The following is a 412-nucleotide window of genomic DNA, read 5'->3' as shown; positions in this document are numbered from 1 at the left end:
TCTGTGTGAGCTGATACAGCACCTGCGCGATGAGGTAAATGAACTTTGTCCTTATAAGGATATATGCTCTTTCAGACAAGCTGATTCTTTTTGACCATGCTATTTTGTAAATAAATGCTTCGGAAAAATAACGGACAACGACAACTTAATTTACAAACTGAGGTCTTCTTGAATCCTGTAGAATAATAAAATCTCAGAGATAAAAACTCAATGATTGCCCTAGCCGGTTTGGCTCACTGGATAGAGCGTCGGCCTGGGGACTGAAGGGTCCCAGGTTCGATTCCGGTCAAGGGCATGTACCTTGGTTGCAGGCACATTCCCAGTAGGGGGTGTGCAGGAGGCAGCTGATCGATGCTTCTCTCTCCTCGATGTTTCTAGCTCTCTATCCCTCTCCCTTCCTCTCTGTAAAAAA

This window comes from Myotis brandtii, unplaced genomic scaffold (assembly GCF_000412655.1).
Source record: "Myotis brandtii unplaced genomic scaffold, ASM41265v1 scaffold686, whole genome shotgun sequence".
Taxonomy (NCBI): domain Eukaryota; kingdom Metazoa; phylum Chordata; class Mammalia; order Chiroptera; family Vespertilionidae; genus Myotis; species Myotis brandtii.
The sequence above is the reverse complement of the archived record's forward strand: the minus strand, read 5'-3'. Positions refer to the sequence as shown.